General features: G+C 44.3%; 1 long non-coding RNA gene across 1 annotated transcript in view; it reads left to right on the forward strand.

Annotated features, from left to right (window-relative positions):
• The window catches only part of LOC142017988 (uncharacterized), a 38,950-nt gene extending 20,329 nt beyond the window's left edge, over positions 1-18,621 (forward strand). Inside the window, exons 2-3 of the long non-coding RNA XR_012646642.1 lie at positions 534-609; positions 18,511-18,621. This is a non-coding gene — a long non-coding RNA (uncharacterized LOC142017988). The remainder of the gene's footprint in view (positions 1-533; positions 610-18,510) is intronic.
• Positions 18,622-19,646: the final 1,025 nt, after the last annotated feature.

Below are 19,646 nucleotides of genomic sequence, written 5' to 3' on the forward strand. Positions count from 1 at the left end.
TTTGCCAGTCCCACAACCACACTGTTCTCCTTGGATAACTAGAAGTCTTGTGTATATATTGAAAATTATCTGCCAGATAATGGGTATCAGCTGAATTAGTACTGATCTTGGGTTCTTCCAGCACCATTTCAGGAATGGTGTTAAAATACGTAAGGCTCACATTCCCAGAGTGAGTCAGGCACATAACCCTCATGGAATGATCCAGGCTCAGTATTTCAATGATTGAATGAAAAGTTGGGGTGATCCATAAAAAGGAAGAAAAGGGTTATGACCTATGTGATGGATAAGAAGGTCTGAAAGTGTGGGAGGTCTGGGCTTATGTTTATTTCTTCCTGTTTGGCATTTATTCTCGACATATCAAAATGTCATAGCTAGTTCTCCCACGTTTTTCTGGGGTGTCTCATGAGTCTCAAATGTGGATTGGGAGATTCCTGAGCTTTTAATCAAAGGGGAATGAATTTGAATCATTCAAAGAGGTGAATTCTTCCTCTCCTCCCCTGGTCAATTTCTCATGAAACTTCCTCTGTTTTTAGGAGCTTAGATTTCAGGCTGCCTTTATACAGCATAAAGAAATTAAAACAGTCCATCACCAAGAGATTGCTCTCAAATGTGAGTAAATTAAATGTCACTGTATGATTCTAATCTAGTAGGTTAACATTTGACCTAGTCCGACAATAGGTCTCCCATTTAATGGAGCAAGTCTATGTGTGGGGGAATTGAACTGATTATTTTATCGTTTCACAGAGAGCTACAATACTCAGTAGTCAATAAGTAATGAAAATCTGAAAGTAGCACACTTTCCCCTCGTAGAGGTACACAAACACAAAAGCAATCAATGTGAAATTACTAATCCAGTGGTCAGCAACCTTTCCGAGGTAGATGGAGGAGGGAACCTTTTGACCTCTATGTACAGTCTGAGTTCCAGTGATATTTTTAAAGTCACTAATAGTCCTACTTACAACAGCTTCATTGAGAAATTAAGATGCAGAGATTTGCCACTTAGTTGGTGGTTGGTAGCATTAGCTGTTTGGTTTCTTTAATCCACCAGCAGCATGGCTTTGAGCAAGTTCCTGGTTGTATGCAGGAGAAGGGCTGGACCTGAGCTCCCTCCTTGGTTGCCGATGAAAATCATCTTGGCACCTGCGCTGGGGGGATGCTGCCCCCTGTACTAACTTTTTACAGACCTGTTAGCCCTGGGGAAGACTGTTCACTGCTCCAGCTGCCTTCTCCCTCCTGCATTCTATCAGACCATTGCTGGAATAGGCCACGAATGAAGGTTGGAGACGTATAAACACATTGGAACTGGCGGAGTATTAGGTGATTTGGCTTAGTCTGTTCTTAGGCTGTGATCCAAAGTGGAACTAGACCTTTTGGGCTAAAATGTCATAGCATTCCCATCTGAACAGCTCCCTCCTGCCATTCTACTCTACTTCCCTCATGGCTCAGTATACGTCATATCTATTTTCATGGCTTCAGGGAGCTGACCATTGATTAACTGCGTGCTTACAATTCTTGATGCATTTTGAACATGTGAGGATGGTAAAATACCAAGACATAAAAGGGGATGAAGTGGTGTTTTCTCATGCAAGCAGATTCCCCAAGAACAAAAACGAGTTTACCTTATTGTTGTGAAGAACACTGAGTTGTTTGACATTAGCTAATAGATCACGCTTGATAGCATGTGCAACAGAAGCAGGATACTGCACTGAATATATGATGGAAGAACTTCTGCACCCAGGACAAATTAAACCTTTTGGGTCATTTTGCTTGGCTTCTGGAAGGGGATTTCTTTGCTGAATGGGACAGTGTTTTGAAATAGCTGGAACAGATGGTGTAGCAAGGTGCTATGGCCTCCCCCTGACTCAGAGGCAGAGGAGGCCGCTCAGAGACCCTGGTGGGTGGGCCCAGAGCTGGAACACCTGTGCCCCACCCCTCAGAGGCTCAAGGCTCATTAAAGGCCGGGCCTCCAAGCAGGGCGGAGATCTCTGACCAGGCTCTTGGGCGCCAGAACTGGGGGACCCACTGCTGACTGGTCAGGCCCCCCAGTGACCCAGACCAGCCTGGGCAGCTGCAGCCAAGCCTGCTGTTGGGCCAGTACCCTGACTTCCCTGATCTACTGGGGCCTTCATGCCCGTGGGAGGCCCTCTCCCTTGAGGCCCTGCCAGAGCCAGAGAGACTGCCTATGGCCAGTTACCCTGGGGTTCCAGAGGAGCACGCTCCTGGAGTCTGGCCTGATGGCTGCAGCGCTGAGGCCTCCGACCGTCTAGAGCCCACAGTCCTGCCACTGGTGAATTACCCAAATGACGTTAAGATGTCCAACTGGCCAGACCTACCAAGGGCTACTTACCCAGAAGAGACCCACAAGCCTGGACCTGCAGACCAAGCTGACTGGTACCCAGTGCCGATGGAGGTCGAGGTAGGAAGTGGCCCGGGGAAGGCTCCCCCTGAGCCCATGGTGATGTGTTGCGGTCTGGATCCCCACTGCCAAGCTCAGGGTGCAAGCAACCAGTAGGGCCCCAGGCCAGGACGCAGTGGAGTGGAAGGGCCTGCGTCCCCCTACCCCACCTCCCTGGAGGGGCAGCCCCTCACCTCTCCCAAGCCACCCTGTTTGGTGGATAGCTGCTTACTTGCAGGCTTGCCCTGAACCAAGGGCTGGGCTTCTAAACTGCCTATCTATCTGCTGCCCCGCCCTGAACTGAGGGTCAGGCTTTCTACCTGCAGGCCTGCCTCCAGCCATCCCTTAAAGGGGACAAGGCCCCAGGGTCAGCTGGACACGGACAGGCAAGCTGTGTCAGCCCGTGCCGCCGAGAAAGGGTGACTGCTGCGGGCCAAGGTCATTACAGATGGGAAGAAAAATAGATTATTGTGATAAAAGAGCATGCAAAAGCAACCTGCTATTCAATATTACTTTTAATTTTCATAGCCATTGTGAAGCTAAGAGATTGCTTCTTGTGTATAATCTATTCTAGTCAGAGACGTTTGTCTGAAAAGTACGTTAAAAAGCATTCTATGCTGTAACACCTACAGAAAAATATTTCTCTTTGCCATCTGCATGAATCATTGCTCAGGAAATGGGAATGAAAGAATCTAAGGGTTGGAAAAAGACACAAAAAGTATATTTAAGATCCAGTATGAGCGATCTTTGATCATTTGGTGAAAATGGGGCCTTTCAAGGCACTCACATTTTGAGCAGGTCACGCCTTCTCATGACAAGCCCAGGAACTTAAAATTATAATGCTACTGGACACTAAAAACCATAGACTCAGAGACAAAGCTTTCGTAGCCTATTACAATTTGTAAATTTGTTAATTTTAAAACTAAATAAGCAATTAAGGGTTTGCCTACAGCACGTGTAAAACCTTTATGCTTGGTCTGTTACACCTTGTTTTTAGCTCAAAAACTACAAGGAAGAACTCTGAAGCTCAAAAGCTTGTCATTTACACTATAGGCACTGACTTCTGCTCTATTCATTGGGCCTTTGACTCCATTACTCCATCCCTGGCCAACCTCTGCAGCTTCCAATCCCCTGCCCTGCCTCTTTCTGCCCTTTCTCCTCACTCTGGCTCTGAATATCTTAGAAGTGGGAAGCATTGGATGGGAGCAGGAAGAGTAGATCAGTGGGGTCCCTGGTGGGCAGGAGAGGTTGGAGCTTGGCTGCTGGTGGATGCTGATTTCCTGCTGATTTTTCCCCAGGGGTACTCTAGCCATGGCGCACCCATGGAGTTTATGGCTATAGTTCACACCAGCAGAAGGTGGCCCAATAGAAGATGTTAACTCACTTATCTTGTGTTCTGATGTTCTGTAATTTCTGCATATCCTGTTCCCAGCATAAGCCTTCTGCATTCCTAAAGCCATGAGAAGAATGTAGCTTATTGAGACCTAGCCTCATAACATTTATCCACTATTACATGTGGTCTCAATGACTTACAGGGGAAGCCATTTTAGAGACAAAGTAGTCAGAAATGAAGGGACAAGTGAAGAATACATAGCCTTTTACTCACATAGTGGTAATCCTTGCCATTGCTGCTTCACCCTAGAGACATCTTTTCCAACGATGATTTTTATCACAAGGTTAATTATAGGCCCCTTAAATTCACCTCATCTTCCAATTAATACTGGAAATAATATTCTGAGGTATCATAACCTTTCTTCAACAGATAGACTGTAAGGCCATAGGAAATCCTTGCCCAACAGCACGTTTTGATTTTTGCGGGGGCCAAGAAAATATTTGTTCACACTATTCATATATCTGAGGTTTTTTAATTGATACACCACAAATGGCAAACATTTGAAATGGCTTTGCGTGGTAAGTGGTAGATCAGCATGTTTGACCAAAATTCTATTGCTATTTGAAGTCTTTCAATTTCTTAGGTTGGATTCTTGGAAAAATGGACAACCAATGTTGCCCTCCAATGTCAGCTTACACAATGGTATAAATTGCTATTGTTTCTAGGGCAACATGTAGCTTTTTTGTTTTCTAAAACCAAACTTTGACAGCCTGTGTAAACCTTCTCTATTAAAACATTTCAAATTTCTCAGTCTCTTTTCCTTCCACATGTGCTTATATCAGAAAAACCACACTGGGTCAGTGGCCAGTGCCTGATGCCCCAAAGGGAGAGAACAGAACAGGTAATCACAAAAGCAGTCCCTTTCCTGACATCCATTTCCAGCCTTTGACACAGAGGCTAGGGACACCATGCCTATCTATGCTGGCTAATATCCACCGAGGGCCCTAACCTCCATTAATGTACCTAGTTATTTTTTGAACCCAGTTAAAGTCCTGGTCTTCACCACATCCTCTAGCAAGGAGTTCCACAGACCTACCCTGCATTGGGTGAAGAAAAAATTCCTTTTGTTAGTTTTAAACCTGGTACCCATTAATTTCATTTGGTGACTCCTAGTTCTTTTTTATGGGAACAAGTAAATAACTTTTCCTTCTTCACTTTTTCCACACCAGTCATGATTTTATAGACCTCTATCACATCTCCCCTTAGTCTTCTTTTTTCTAAGCTGAAACTCTGAGTCTTTTTAATCTTTCTTCATATGGCATCCTTTCCAAACCCCTCATCATTTTTGTTGCCCTTTTCTGAACATTTTCCAGTGCCAATATACCTTTTCTGAGATGAGGTGACCACATCTGTACACAGCATTCACTGAGCTGTTTCCTATTAAGTTACAAAGCAGCTGTAGTGGTACAACATATGGTTGGTTTTTAAAGAAGAAACATGCCTAAAATGAGATACAAGATTGGCTTTTATTTCAGCATTCAAGCCAGCTCCAATGTCATTTTGAAGAACTGTGGTCTAAGATCTGATTTTCTTAATTACCCCATCGCTTTCCTCATCTTTACCTCTAGGTCACCTTGCATATTCTTTATGCAACTGATCTCTTACTTTCTCTAACTTCCTTGTGCATACCCATTCAATATGCCTTTTTCCCTCTATTTCACCAAAATTCTCTTATTGGCCAAGTGTCATGTCCTCGTCTCCATCCTCAAGCCCATTAATCCTGTTATATTTGTATTCTCCCCAGCTCTGTTTCTCCAATAATCCCTATCCTGTTGGTTTAGCTTCAGACTACTCTCAACATCTTATTTGATGGTTTCTCCTCCTTCCTGCTCTTCCTTTCTTCCAGTGCTATGCTCCGAACCTTTTTATGATACTGTATGTGGGTGATTGCCTGTGCTCAAAAGGATTCTATGATCAGTTTTGTCCTAAAAACTCTCAAATCTGCCTTTACACCCTTGATATCCAGACACAAGTCTCTAATTTTCCTTCTGATGGTGTTCTGGATGTGCCACTGTCAAGTCAACATAGTGACCAGAGTGTCTCATCTTTGCTTCTCAGTTTGCACCTGTCTTGTTCTTTCTCTATGTCATTGAGATCACCACCATACTTCATATCACCCAGGCCTGCAAACTCATTATACTATACTTTTGCTCCTTCTGATATCCAGGTACCTGTCAGATCCTGGTCTGTTTTCTTCATAATATCTCAAAAATCCAACCCTTTCCTCCGTTTTCCTACCTGCTTATCTCCAGTAGAATCAAAATTCATTGGTTAAATTTGTCTTCCTTGCCCTGCTGTAGCAGTTGGGGACTGGGGTTTCACCCTTTTGGTTGGAAAGGATCACTGCAACTCAGTCTCAGTGCTGCCTATTTTGGATGGGGCAGTGGGTTGTATAAGGCTCGACAGCTTTCGCAACACCACACAAATAACAAAACAGTCCCTAGGCCCCTCTCCCTGGGGCAGGGCAGGGCAGCAGTTGATAAGGCTCAGCACCTTGCAGCGGGGCTGAGCAAACACAAACAGTATTGGAGCCCTGGCCCTGAGCAAGGTGCGAGAGCCGTTAATATAGCTCAGCTCCCTTTTAGCAGGGCTAACCAGTCCAACAGCACTAGCAGTTTGCCCTGGCACAGGGCAAAATAGCAGGCATACAATGGAGACAGTGTGGGTTTGGAGACATGAAGGGCTACTCCTCCAGTGGGAGAGGAAGGGGGTGCAAGCCCGTCCACCCCACTGCAGCAGCTCACGCCAGTGGGGATCCAGGCCACACCACACTGACATGGGCTCTGGCGGAACATTCGTGGGGCTGCTTCCTACCTCTACCTCCATCAGTGCAGGGTCCCACTCAGGGTCAGCTGAGAGATTGGGCAGGCCCATGTCTTCCTGATGAGTAGCACCAGGTAGGTCTGGAAACTCAGGCATGTCCCCATGGTTGGGGTAGGAGATGGGTGGCAGGCCTGCAGCTGGGGCAGGCTGTGGACCTTTGGGTAGGGGGCTCACAGCAAGCCAGAGAGCCCAGATAGACCCAGGAACTCTGGGTAGTGGGCCAGTGGCAGGCCCAGATGCACCTCTGGAGTTTGGTCATAGAGACCAGTCTGGCACAGTCTCTTTGGTTCCTGCTCTCAGGAGCCAGGCGAGCGCCCTCTGCTTGACTCAGAGGCTGCCTTTTAATGAGCCCTGTGCTCAGCCTCTGGCACTTCCTGCCTCAGGTGTCACACTGTGAGTTGGGGCACAGGTGCTCTGGGCCCACTCACCAAGACCTCCGGGAGGCTTTCTCTGTCTGGGAAGACCACTGGATCTCACTACACCATCATTCAGAATATGTTACACTTCTCCTTGAATCTATCCATTGACTTACTCTCCATCCAGCTTAGCTTAAGGATTCGTCCCTCCCCTTCAAGCTCTGCACAGTTCCACCCTGACTTGTCGGACAGCCCATTTTCCTCCACTCCCAAAGCTCACTTCATCACTTCCTTCCCATCATCTTACGCTAGGTTTTCCTCTCGCTCCCGTGTGTGGAAATCCCACCTACTGGAGTACCAGCCTCTCAGTTTTTGCTTTTCCAACCCCCCCTCTTGTCCATTGCTTGCTGAAGTACGTGAAAAAAAGGTATAAATTGCACTATGGTAAAGAAACAGACACTTGCTGTTGTGCCACCTTTTTTTTTTTTAAACAAGACGCGTGAGGGTGAGTAAGGGTGTGTGCATGGACTAGACTGGCAAGCGCTGTTCTGGGGCAGTGCGGCACACAGTTGCTACGGAGTTACACTCCAGTAGATAGGGCACTATCCACAGAGCACTGGAGTCTGTTCTCAGTCACTAATTTTCAGATGAGATGAATAGTTCCACATGATAAACTGATTAAGTGAAAACATGAAACAACAGATAAACTAAACTCGCCCAGTAACATATTAAGTGCAATGGGATTATTTGTAAAAATGGCAATTGTACTATTCATTATTCCTTTCTTGTGCTTTCAGATGTGATTGCTGATAGAAATTGGTTTAGGAATACACTAATTCTGTAGTGTTTAACATCTGTCTATATATTTTAGATTGTGTCTGTGCATTGGTGCTACATTTGTTCAAGATCTCTTGAACCATAAGAGTCAGACTACCAAATTTGGTGTGCTGCTTCTTCTCACCCAAACTGAAACCAAGGGCTGGGTTTGGTTGTGCCAGGAAAGTGGGAGTGACTGAAATTCCAGGATTTCCCAGAACGTGGAAGGAAAGAGGGGGCACTGAGAAGAGACTCACCAGTAGGGGCAGCAAGTCCAGGGAACAGTGATACTGCAGAGTGACCACTGGGGCGGCCGCAGCAGGAACAGAGGGGCCATATGGAGACAGGGTTCTCCACCCTGCCAGTCTCTGGACAGGTCAGTGCTCTCTTGCCCAGCCCCCCTGCAGTGCTTGGCCCCAGTGGTGCACAGGGGGAACCGTACTACACCTTCACAATTCTCCTTACAGTTAGCCTTCCTGCAAGATGCTGGTGCCAGGAACCTCTGCCTTGTTCCCCACTTCTCCCGCCAGAGCTCAAGATGGGCCCAGGGAAAGTGGCTGAGGCAGGGGAAAACTGCTGCAGCCCCAGACCCAACTTTGACCCCAGCCTCTCCCAACCACTCTGGCCAGGGCCAGGAAAAAGCATTGCAATCCCAGCCCTGAGCAATGCTGGCTAACTATGCTGATTTGTTATATAGTTGACTGGGTAGGATTAATCTGTGATCCATCAGTAGCTGGTTTAAGGTCAAATTATGGTTGTTCCTTGCATGGGGATGCTAAAGGCAGAATATGCTTAGGGAGAGCTTTCTTCCCCAGCGCTCTCAGACAGGAGGCAGCCAGAACATGACAGCTTGCACCCTAGGAGCCCTGATCTAAGTCTACTGAAGTCATTAATTCAGTAATTCCCATTAATTTTAGATTTTGTCAGGGTGGGTGAGATTCTAGGAGCACAACGGTAGTAACACAACTCTGCTGCATGTGCCAAAAAGTGCATCTCCCACCTTACCACGATTAGTGCCAGGGGATCTGTGGCATAGTCAGTGCATGTCCCATCCTTAAGGCTACAGCCACTGCTGGCCATTCCTCCCACATTCTTTCTTACTCTGCTCTGCCTGAAGAAGAGTACAGTGTGGAGCTTGAAATACTGCCTCTTTCACCATTTGGGCCAACAAATATAGTACCTCACCCATGTTCTCTCTCTTCTTTACATAGGCATAGCAATTCAAGACATAACTGCTTAGTCTTTATACTTCCCCACAGCTCCATGAGGATTTGGGTACCCAGCTCCCTTAGGCTTCTGTGACAGCCTGTGCTTAGCAGGAACAGAGCTTGTGGTAAAATGCTTAGCATTCCTCATTAACTAAAAACCTCTTGCTCACTTGAGGTGCTGAACAGCTATTCAGATTCAACCTTTGCTTCAGGCAGTGGTGGTGTGGCCCTAGATCAGCAATGCACAACCTAGGCTAGTGAGCAGGAAGGGATAGCCCAGTGGTTTGAGCATTATCCTGCTCAAGGGTTGTGAATCCAATTCAGTCCTTGAGGGGGCTATTTAGGGATCTGGAGCAAAAGAGATTTAAAAAAAAAAGGGGGGGGGATGGTGATTGGTCCTGCCAAGAGGGTAGGGGATTGGACTCAATGACCTCCCAAGGTCCCTTCTAGCTCTAAGACTGTGTCTACACTTACCAAAAACTTTGAAATGGCCATGCTAATGGCCAGATCAAACAATACTAATGAGGTGCTGAAATGCATATTCAGCACCTCATTAGCACACCGCCGGCCACGGCACTTCAAAATTGCTGCGTTTTGCTTGCACATGACTCATTTACATGGGGTTCCTTTTCAAAAGGACCCCACCAACATCGAAATCCACTTATTACTATGAGCTCTGTTCTGAGTGGCTGCACAAGGGGACACTGCCCTAGAACCATGTTTCAAATCAGATTTATTTTAAATATAAGTAGTATTTTCCTCTTGCAGCCAGAAGATAACACTGATTCTCAATGGCAGCCGAATACCTGACCCAAAGGCTGTTTGTAATAGTCCACCCTAAATTCTCATTTTAGCAAATATGGCAGTAATTTAGTTTGGTGACAAAGGGGTCAATTTAATTTTTAATAAAAGAAATCAAAATAATTTTCCAGCTATCAAGGTTACATGATTTTCATACAGGCAACAGACGTCAAAACACTATCTGAAATGAACAGACTTTATTTGATAAATCATTCACCATTACATCACACTTAGAGAATTTAGCATTAGAAAATGTGTAATTTTCAAACTGTCAAAAGTAGACTTACTAGTCCCAAATGACAGGGTGCATCCTACCTTACAACAGCCTCATTATGGACAGCACCCCCCACACATGACATTTAGCCTAAAGCTGGCCTTTAGCATTGACTTCATAAAATCTTGTTTTGCCCTTTTAACATTCTACGTAATTCTACTACTTTCTTAATGCTTATGCTACCATATACTTACAGTTATTTGGCCTTCAACAATTGTTTTCACCAAGCCACAGGCTATATAGTTAAAGACTAGTTGCCCTAAGTTGCTAATTTTGGGCACAATATGGTGAAGACAGCTAAGCACCTTTCAAATCCCACTGAGCTGGAATTCTCAGCCCTGCACAGGCCCTTTTAGGGAGTCTTTTCTGATTTTTTTCTCTGAGTTTAGTCATACCTACTCAGAGCTGAATATTCTAGCTAGGTGCATCTCCACCTTGCTCCAGACTTGCACTGATCTCTTTTACTGCCATATATTGCAAAGTCATGTCTGATTTGTTCTCTGCAGTCATGCTGAGATTTATTTTAGTATTACCATATTCCTGGGTTCCTTCTTCACAGATATGTTAATATAATTTCCCCAAGTGCCTCTGTAGCAGCTTGATGGAATTATTTTTGCTTCATGTTCCACTGCCCATCTGATTAGACTTGGGAGCCAGTGACTATCTGAGCCAGGATTTGAGCTTCAAGGGCACATTTCTACACCATAGAATTAAGCCTGTGTGCTGTTTAAAATAATAAAGTGTTGAAGGTAACAAAAAATTAGTTTTACTTGTTTTTCTCTGACACATGAACAAACCTAAATTTCAAAGCATTAACACAAAAAGTTATCTTTTAATCCAATTAAAACTACAGAGCTATCACCAAGAAAACATTTTTGCGGTCATGTCAACAAATTTCAAAAAAGATAGCCTCTGATGAGCAGAGAGAGTTATACAAAGGGAATAGTCAGGCAAAATGTAGTAAGAGTTAGCGTGAAAAAAACCCAAAACAAAACAAAACAATCACAGCGGCTTTTCTGACTGCATCCTGGAACTGTAAACCTCATGAATACAAAAGATGCAAATAATTAAAATGTATTTGTAATTATGTTTTGGGCAAGTAGATTGGCCATCTGTGTGACCCTCCTTGAGAAAAGGAGGGCCAAATACAGGACAATTAGTCCCTTTTAAAAAGTAAGTAGGGACACCTTTTTGGCATACCAAATACAGGACTGTCCTGCCTAATATGGGACAGATGGTCACCCACTGGAGAGCACATTGGGCTTCTAACCAGTGAAGGTATTCAAAGGTTCTGGGCTTGAGTCCTCACAGAGTTGTGATTTTAGGGGAAGTGGCTTTGAGTAGCTCAGTGGTCTGAGCATCAGCCTTGAGAGCTCAATCCTTGCAGAGGCCATTTAGGGACCTGGGGCAAACAGATTAAAGAAGTCTGTCAGGGTGGTGCTTGGTCCTGCTAAAGAGCGGGGGACTGGACTTGCTGACCTCTCAAGGTCCCTGCCAGATCTATGAGATATGTATAACTCCATTTTAAAAATTACTGTCTGTAGGCCCAGCTGATGAGTTCTTTGCTCCAGAGGGCGCTGAAGGGGCTCACTGCTTCACTAGAGGGGATCTGAAGCTTACGAGCTCAGGCTTCATAATTGTTGGTTCATGTACAGAACGTCCATCAGTGCTACTAGGAGATGGAGTTGCAGACCTACAATGGCCCCCAAGTCAGAATTTAAATATATTGGATATTTTCAACATAAACAAAGTGATTTCTGCAGGCAAAAATATGTGTGGTACCTGACCAAATTCACCTGCCTCCAGCTGAACTCCTGCCTCCGTTACATTGCACCAAACGTAGCCAGGGCTATATCCAGCTAAACTACAATTATATTATCATAAGTCATTTGTGACATCAAAAACTTCCGTGCTGGCTTCATTATAAAAAGCTACAGCTATAAGAAGCTATTCAAAAAGGCCAAACTTACTCAAAAGAGTACATAAACAGGGTACATTACTTTATACTTATTACAATCAGGAAAAGCCAAACAAATGTGACATTCAGATATAGTACTCTTATGGGTAAAGAGAACTCGGCCTCTAGCTGTAAGTCAAAACCAATAAAATGAGAACGGTGAAAAAATATTAAATTTTGTAGATTTTACTACTTGTTTCCTAATTAGGAGTTAAAGAATATCTCAAAATGATGATTTCTTCATTAGCCTTCATTAGAAAAAACTCACATGATTATCTCATGATTACTCTTTAATTACAAGCACTTGCCTGTAAAATTGTTCTAAAATTGATGAGCTGTGATAGTGTCTACACACAATGTTGTCTCCAAAAACACTGAAGTAAACTGTTGCTTTTCCTTACATCAGTTCTACTGAGGTAACATGCCCAGTGGTAGTGCTACAGCTTTTATAGAGGAGGGACACACTAATGCAAAAGTTTTGTCTACTGTGCCATTTCTAGAAAGATAAGAGGGTGGAAATCAGGAAGCAAATTAATTGAAAAAAGCATATGAAAGGACAGACTGCTTTAGACTCCAATCCAGTCTGATTATGGAAGTGATTAAAGTGAGACTCCCAGTGCTAAGAGAAATTCAATACAGGCTTTGGAAGCACTAGCTCTTTCATACTGCACTGTATGAAGCCATCAATTACAGTATCAGAGTTGTTGAGAGATTCAAAGCGCTGCGAAGAGATTGACCTCTTTTCTGAGACTGTCATAACGTTCACCAAGATTACAAATATTTGCCCCAATAAACATGGCAAGGACCGTTGGCTTCAGTGGCCATTACATCTAACCATTTTGGTTTTAATACTAATTTAGCAAAAATAAAATATGTCAACCAAACAAATACAACCACTTAATAAAACCATCACTGGAGCTATGTGTAGGATGGAAGTTTGGGTATAAAATTTGAACTCTAAATAGACAGGGGAGCCTAATTGGTCTTGCACTGGGCATCTGCCAACAAGCAGCTTTCTGAACTTCGGTGGCTTTCTGATCATGACACTTGTTCTCAAAACTGTTCCTACTGAAGTGGCCTGCTTGGTAATTAAGCTGCTCCTTGTGTTTTTTTCTATCAACACACAAGCACTGTCTCAGCAGCATTCTGGATGACTTAAAGGAACAGATCTGATTCTTTGGTTTTGTTAGATGTCTTTATGACTGCCCTGAAAGTAACATTAGAGGAAGTGACATATGGCCTCTGCATGGCTGAAATAGTCAATACATTGTCAAATTACCTGTCGTGTTTGAAAGCTGATGTCTTGCACACTTAGAATCAGTGCTTTTTTCATAAAAGAGCTAATATGGCTCCTCTCCCCTTCTCCCTCTTCGCTGCTCCAGGGCTCTGGCTCCTCAGCCCTGTGCTGCCACAGGACCAATGAAGGGGTGGTTCTGACTTCCTAGCCCTGTGCTGCTGCACGGCCAGCAGGGCCTCCATACTGTTGTGTGCCAGAGGGGGCTTTGGCAGCCCTGCAGCTGGGAGCTGACTGGGGCACTGAGCCACCAGCAGCCCCACCTGAGGGAACCCTGGTGAGGAGGTGCCAGCACACAGTACCAGTACCATCTGAAAAGTGGAAAAGTGCACTCTGAAACAAACCAGCCTTCACTTTCTTGGTAACTTGATTTAAATCAATGATTTTTTTGATGATTTAAATCATGATTGAAGTCAACTACTTAAATCAATGCAGCCTGGCTGCTGTATTTTCAAGAGGTATGATCGAATCGGATGGAGACCTCTCTAAGAGGGTAGTCTACTGATAGAGATTCTCTAGATTTCAGTCGGAAAGAGAGGAGGGGAGATGATACCATATGCACCAGTTCAGACAGGAAACACACAAAAAAAGAAGCTAATGCATCAGGGAAAGGCAGACAAATAAACGGTGGCAATTGTTTAAAGTTCTTCTATGCAGATGCTAGACATCTAACTAATAAGATGGATGAACTAGAGCACCTTGTATTAAAGGAGGAGATTGATATAACAGGCATCACAGAAACCTGGTGGAATGAGAACAATTGGTAGGACACAATCATACCAGGATATAAAATATATCTGAAGGACAGAATAGGTAGTGAGGGTGGCAAAGTGTCACTGTATGTGAAAGATAATGTAGAATTATATGAAGTAAAAATCTTAAGTGAATCAAAATGTTCCACAGAATCACTATGGGTAGTAATTCCATTCTCTAATAAGAACATAGCAATAGTGCTATATTATCGACCACCTGACTGGGACAGTGATAGTGACTTTGAAATGTTAAGGGAGATTAGAGATGCTATTAAAATAAAAAAATAGTGAATTTCAATTATCCCCACATTGACTTAGTGGATGTCACCTCAGGAGGAGATGAAGAAATAAAGTTTCTCAATTCCTTAAATGACAGCTTCTTGGAGTAGCTAGTACAGGAACCCACAGGGGAGAGGCAATTCTCAGTTTAATACAGAGGGCAACACAGGATCTGGTCCAGGAGGTAAATATTACAGGATGGCTTGGGAATAGTGATCGTAATATAATAACATTTAACATTTCTGTGGTGGGAAGATCACATCAGCAGTCCAACACAGCAGTCCAACATCCTATGTGTAGGATGGAAGTTTGGGTATACAATTTGAACTCTAAATAGACAGGGCAGACTAATTGGTCTTGCACTGGGCATCTGCCAACAAGCAGCTTTCTGAACATCGATGGCTTCGGTGGCACTTGCATTTAATTTCAAAAAGGGGAATTACACAAAAATTAGGAAGTTAGCTAAACAGAAATTAAAAGATACAGTGACTAGAGTAAAATCCCTGCAAGCTGCATGGAAAATTTTCAAGGACACCATAATAGAGGCCCAACTTAAATGTATACCCCAAATTATAAAACATAGTAAGAGACCTAAAAACGAGCCACCATGGCTTAACAACCATGTAAAAGAAGCAATGAGAGATAAAAAGGCATCTTTTAGAAAAAAGTGAAAGTCCAAGCCTAGTGAGGTAAATAAGAAGGAACATAAACACTGCCAAATTAAGTGTAAAAATGAAATAAGAAAAGCCAAAAAAGACTGAGGAACAGCTAGCCAAAAACTCAAAAAGTAATAGCAAAATGTTTTTAAAGTACATTAGAAGCAGGAACCCTGCTAAACAACTAGTGGGGCTGCTAAACGATAGAGATATAAAAGGAACAACCAAGGATGATAAAGTCATTGCAGAGAGACTCAATGATTTCTTTGCTTCAGTCTTCATGGCTGAGGATGTTACGGAGCTTGGCAAACCTGAGGAACTGTCCCTGATTGAAGTGTCAGAAGAGGTTTTAGAACAAATGGAAAAACTTATCGGTAACAAATCACTGGGGCTGAAAGGGTTCTGAAAGAACTCAAATGTGAAATTGCCAAATTATTAACTGTGATTTGTATCATTTAAATCAGCTTCTATACCCAAGAACTGGAAGAGAGCCAATATAATGCCAAATATTTCAAAAGGGCTCTAGAGTCGACCCGGGCAATTACAGACCGGTAAGTCTAACATCAGTACTGGGCAAGTTAGTTGAAACAATAGTGAAGAATAAAATTGTCAGAAACATAGAAGAATATAGTTTGTTGGGCGACAGTCAACATGGTTTCTGTAAAGGAAAATCATGTCTTACTAATCTATTAAAATTCTTTAAAGGGGTTAACAAACATGCAGACAAGGGGGATCCAGTAGATATAGTATACTTAGATTTCCAGAAAGCCTTTGATAAAGTCCCTCACCAAAACCTCTTATGTAAATTAGGTCGTCATGAGCTAAGGGGGAAGATCCTTTCATGGGTTGAGAACTGGTTAAGACAGGAAACAAAGGGTAGGAATTAAATGGTAAATTTTCTGAATGGAGAAGGGTAATGAGTAGTGTTCCCCAAGAGTCAGTCCTAGGACCAATCCTGTTCAACTTATTCATAAATGATCCATAGAAAGGGGTAAGTAGTGAGGTGTCAAAGTTTGTGGACAATACTAAACTGTTCAAAATAGTCAAGACGAAAGCAGACTGTGAAGAACTTCAAAAAGATATCACCAAACTGAGTGACTGGGCAACAAATAACAAATGAAATTTAATGTGGATAAGTATAAAGTAATAATTCATATTGGAAAAAAATAACCCCAAGTATACATTCAATATGATGGGGGCTAATTTAGCTACAACTAATCAGGAAAGAGATCTTGGGGTTTCTCTTAAAATATCCACGCATATTGCAGCAGCAGTTGAAAAAGCAAATAGGAAGTTAGGAATTATTAAAAAAAGGATAGAAGAATAAGACAAACAATATTTTACTGCCCCTTTATAAAGCCATGGTACGTCCACATCTTGAATACTGCATACAGATGTGTTCTCCTCACCTCCAAAAAGATATTTTGGCAATAGAAAAAGTTCAGAAAAGGGCAGCTAAAGTGATTTGGGGTTTGGAACAGGTCCCGTATGAGGAGAGGTTAAACACACAGGGACGTTTCAGTTTAGAAAAGCAGAGACTGAGGGGGGATATGATAGAGGTATATAAAATCATGAGCAGTGTGGAGAGGCTGAATAAAGAAAAATTTACTTGTTCCCATAAGAACACCAAATGAAATTAATGGGTAGCAGGTTTAAAACTCATTAAAAAGTTCTTTTTCACACAGCGCACTGTCAACCTGTGGAACTCCTTGCCAGAGGAGGCTGTGAAGGCTAGGACTATAAGAGAGCTCAAAGAAGAGCTAGATAAATTCAAGGAGGTTAGGTCCATAAATTAGCCGGGGTTAGCAATGCTGTCCCCTGCCTCTGTTTCTCAGAGGCTGGGGAGAGATAGCAGGAGACAAGTTGCTTGATCATTGTCTTTGGTCCACACTCTCTGGGGCACCTGGCACTGGCCACTGTTGGCAGATGGGATGCTGGGCTAGATGGACCTTGGTCTGACCCTGTCATGGACATTCTTAAATAATTTAAACTGAAGAGGTGTGAAACATAAAAGCATTTTTAGCTGCACACAAACTTGATGCTAGGTATCTCATGTATTGTGATAGTGCAAATAAATCCAAGCAGGTTAATTATTTTTCCAAGAATTGCCAAGTGTACACAAAACCCATCCAGGCTAGTCACACATCAGCCAGGTTGTAACCATACCCAAATGCAGAATTTTGATTAACTGCTTCTATCAAAAAAGGGGGAACACACACCACATGTATATAAGTAACATTAATGGTATTTCAGGGCAATGTGGTTTTGAAAAAGACACACTGACACAAGTGTGAGGTTGTGTCAGGGTTTAAATATTCCACTGTAGGCTGTGTAGTAATCATTTGTGTCCTTATACATCAAAAGTAAAATGTGCACATTATGTAAACCCCAAGCTTTTTTTGACAGCTCAGATGGGTGGTATTATGGAAGTTGCCTCAAGAGAGATTACCAGCATTTGCTTTTGTTATAAAGACAGAGCTGCACAGTGGCAAAAGACAATTTCTCCTCCCCACCCTGTTTCTCCCTCTGTAAGGGCATGACAAACGTCATCCCCTCCACCCCTAGGGAAGCTGAAGGCAGTTTTTTGCGATAGCCCATCTCTGGAAAATAGCTTAAAAATGCAGGAGGCCTGTTCCTATGGAGAATTATATAGGCTGAACATCATTTCACTCATACAGCAAGTCTTTTTGTTTTTATAGCAGGCAAAATGAGACGGCCTCAGGCCACCAAGATGAACAGCAAGTACTGAACTATAAGGATCCTTATATTTATTGCGAAGTCAGTAGGTAGTCTCTCAACCATGGGTTGGCCATTTACAAGAATATAACACATAAACCTGAGGATTTCTGCTATTACAAGTCAGCAATTGACTTAACTTCATTTTCCATCATTGTTCATGATGCTCATGCTCCCAGAGCCTACAAGTCTGTTCCTCAGATATGTCGCTTTTCCATGAGCACAGAGCTAACTAAGGTGATCTACACTACAGCGATCTGTTGACAGAAGTCTGTCAGAAGATATCTTCTGACAAAACTGCTGTAGACAAATTGTGGCCAGACTGCAAAGCAGGTCAAAAAAGCGATCCTCTCTCTCAACTGAATGGACCCCAGAACACTGACAGACAGGGTTGCATGGCAGCAATCACTCTGGGAGCCCCAGCAAGACATGCCCTTAAAGGCCCCCCCCACATATTCTCTGACCATGCTGAGGTTTGCCTTCCTCACTGAAGGACAGCACAGCTGCTGCAGCAGAGCGCACATGCTTGCTGAGAAAGACACTAACACTTTCCAGTTAGCCATGGTGCCAGAGCAGTCCCCAGGCTTGTGCTGGCCCCCCGCAGAGTTGCTTCAGCTTCCGTTGCACATCCTTGCAGCCATCCTCCTCTTCCTCTGGGAGCTTGTGCCTAGCACTGCCTTAGAGGATGGGAGGGGCAGGGGAGCCAGCCAAGGCCCAGAGCCCCCTTCCCTCAGTCCCTGATATACCTGTTTTGTTTCTTCCCCTTGCAGGTTGTGATGTCATCAACGTCATCCTGCTGCACAGGGCCATTTGTCTTGCAGACATGAATGCAGTTGTGGGCAGATTCACCACCCTGAGCTCACCAACTACTTTGGGGCGATCAACAGGATTCACATCCCCATCTGTGCCCTGGACCACAAGGTGGCCAGGTTCATCAACCAGAAGGGATACTAGCTAATTGTGCTCCAGGCCCTGATCAACCACCAGCAACAGATGATAGACATGTCCCACCGGGAGTGGATGGTTGGGGACATGAACATGCCACTCTGCATTGTGGGGGATGCTGCCCATCCCCCAGTTCATGAAGCCCTACACCAGGCAGCTGGACCTGAGCCAGGAACTGTTAATGCCCAACTCGACTGGGCACCCTTCAGGTGCCTCTCTCCCATCTGGCCAGGGGGGAGCACAATGTCCTCCGAGTACAACATCCATTTCCTGCACAACTTCATGAAGGGGCAGGGGGAAGCCTTCTTGCTGGGATGAAAGACTGCAGCCATCCTGCAAAGCAGATGGGAAACCTGGGGTTTGGGGGATGGATGACTGCTGTGGCTATGAACAGCCAGGCGCAGCTCTGGATGGGCAAGCCCATAGAGACAGGATGTGGATCCAGGAAGCCTTAAGGGAGACCTTCTCCCACAGTTCATAATGACCATCCCCTGGGCAACTACAATGGGTGCCTCAGGCCCACAGTCCTATCCCATCCCCACCATGGGCACTCCCTTCACCCTCACCCCTCTCCAACCCCTCCCCAATAAAGAGGGACACAGGGGTGGTGAACAAAGAACTTATTAACTTTAGCGTGGAAAGTATGTTCATTATGTTTATTTTGAAAAACTCTTTGCCAGGTGCAATAAAAGTTAGCTATATACAGTGGGGGGCAGTCTTGGGAGAGGAGATGGGGGGGCCTCAATCCATGGACGAGGTGGGGGCTGCAACACCACAAGGGAGCAGGACCCCAAGCAGTGTTGCCCTTAGGATCCCCTCCCAACACAGGTTTGGGGTCCCTGTCAGGGCTGGGTTGGGGACTGGAGCACAGGAGGTGGTGGGGGCCATGGCAGGGTCTGGGTTGGCAAAAGGAGCAGCAGGGCCACGCATGGCCCACACCCACTGCAGCAGGTCCAGCATG

This window comes from Carettochelys insculpta, chromosome 9 (genome assembly GCF_033958435.1).
Source record: "Carettochelys insculpta isolate YL-2023 chromosome 9, ASM3395843v1, whole genome shotgun sequence".
Taxonomy (NCBI): domain Eukaryota; kingdom Metazoa; phylum Chordata; order Testudines; family Carettochelyidae; genus Carettochelys; species Carettochelys insculpta.